Source organism: Penaeus monodon, chromosome 5 (assembly GCF_015228065.2).
Source record: "Penaeus monodon isolate SGIC_2016 chromosome 5, NSTDA_Pmon_1, whole genome shotgun sequence".
NCBI lineage: Eukaryota > Metazoa > Arthropoda > Malacostraca > Decapoda > Penaeidae > Penaeus > Penaeus monodon.
Genome location: NC_051390.1, coordinates 46,631,656 through 46,634,155, shown reverse-complemented (window position 1 = coordinate 46,634,155; position 2,500 = coordinate 46,631,656).

Sequence of the window (2,500 nt, the reverse complement as noted above, 5' to 3'; positions counted from 1 at the left end):
TTCTTAAGCTGATTCAATCGCAGATCTCGAAGGCTTTTCCGCCACAGGGTCAAACATCTCTCCACCTTGGATCTCTTCATCACCACTCTCTTCCTCTTCGTTTTCTTGGTTCTTCAGCCTGCTCACGATATCATCTTCATTCATCTCAGGGGCTGTTGCAATGACGTCGTCGTCCAAGCTCACTAAAGCAGTGACGGTGACATCATTCGGCACCATTGATGAATCTACTTTCCTCAAGTTATTCAAACTTTCTTGAAGATCTTTAAACGGGTCATCAGAATCATCAATGGCAGCCTGTTGACCATCAGGGGTGATACCAGCCTTCCTAAAACAGTTTACAATGGTTTCTTTGGATACGAGTTCTCAAGAATCTGCCAGTAACTTCATTCCTTGCAGAATTGATATCTTTGGACAAGGCTTTTTTTCTTCGAGAGCTCTGGAAATCAGACGTACAACCTTTCCGCGATAATACGCTTTGAGGCTGCGAATGACACCTTGGTCCATTGGTTGCAAGATAGACGTCGTATTTGGTGACAGAAAGACAAGCTGCACGCTGGTCAAATTGGACAACGTTGGATGAGCAGGGCAGTTGTCGATAATGAGAGCAATTTTTCGACCATCTACCCGGAATTTTCGGTCGACTTTACCTACCCACTCTTCGAAGATTTCGCTGCTCATCCAGCTTTTTTTGTGATGTATACTGGGTAGGAAAATGCTTGATATTCTTAAAACATCGCGGACTTTTCGACTTTCCGATCACGAACATAGGCAGTTTTTCTCCTTTCGCACTTGCTGTAGCCATTCCGGTAAACCTGACTTTGCTTTTCTTCCCCCCCGGAACACTTTTCTCCTTTGAAGTGATAGGTTTTATCTGGGAGACATTGGTAGAAAAGACCGAACTCGTCAGCATTGAAAATATCTTCCAGCTTATAGTTTGACAGAATTGTTGGTAAAGTTGTTTCATTCCAAGAACTGGTCATATGTGGAGTAACGGACTTAGATTCGCCACCAATGGTTTTCAACGAAATGTTGTGCCTAAGAAATAAAGTAAAAGCAGGTGTAAGCCAACCCTTAATTATCGAACGTACTTGTGATTCGAATGTCATCTCTAAAAATCGAATAATTTTCAACCAGAGAATAATAACCCTATTGATAATTATGCTGGAGCTGTAAGAAAGAATAAACAAGTGGTTGGACATGTACCATTAGGGGAGAATGGAAACTTTGAAAAACAATCTTTTACTTCCTTCGCACTGATCCCTATGGGAAATGTAGCATAACTGTAACTGGAAAGGCAGTTAATCTTGGTGATGGCGAAGGAATGCAAGTCCCCTGTATTTTAGACCTTTCAGGGCAAAAAATGATGGTGGATATATTAAAACAGTAAAATATAGTTTTAAAGGTTTTTGTAACAAAAAACGAAATTTAAAAGATAGATTGTGGTTTTACAGTATGAATGTTGTTTTCTTACCTTTTTTCCACTTGTCCAGCCAACCATCTGATGCTTTAAAGGTCGGGAAATCAAAGCTTTTAGCGAACTGTAATGCCTTCTCTTTCAGCATTTGGCCATCAACCAGTACTTTTTGGCTACGTAGAAGCGTAAACCATCGCTGAATTGCCTTGTCGACCTGCTCAAAATCACACCCTCGCATTTTCTTGGCTTCTGAAGAACTTTGCTCCAACCCTTGAAGCAGCTTCTCTTTGTTTTTCATCCAGGTGGAGATGGTATTTTTTGGCACACCATATTTTCTCTGAGGCCTCCTTGTTGGCCATTCCCTTCTCAACTTCTCGAGTGATCTGACATTTCTTAATCAGTTTTGTATTGTTTAATTTCCGTTTGACAGCCGACATGTTGACTTAACTTTACCCAAGTTTTTTTTTTTTTAATTCTGTGGCGTGTTAAGTTCGGCAGGTATGCTTTCAAAGAGACTCGTGTGTACTCGATCGCCTTCTGATTCCAACTAAATCATATCAACATTTACAGGACATATCATACAAACTCTGTTTCACATCACTCAACACATAGTACAGTAAACAGGACACGACAGAGACACCACCCATGAAGTAATTAACATAACACCTTACTGGTACAAACAGCCACCGGAATTAAATCAATATATTTTACACAGTCACGCAATTCACAAAATACTACAATTCAGAATAGAACCTGTAATGTTTTGGTTCAAATTTTCGAATTTCGAACTCTTTGGCAACATTCGAGCTTTCAAATACTGAACACTTTTATTGCTTATTTGTCGTGTAAATGGACTCATAGGCAGAGAAAAGTTCGAGATAGAGAGAGAAATAGTCACACAGGACCAAGAATTTTGATCGAGATAGAGAGAAGTTCGAGATAAAGAGATGAAAATAGCTTGGAGCGTTCACAAATGTCCAAGGGACCGAGACCATTGTTCGAGATAGAGAGAAGTTCGAGATAGAGGATAGTCGAGATAGAGAGAGTCCACTGTATTGAAATTTCGTTTAAGGTTGTAAGCCTCCA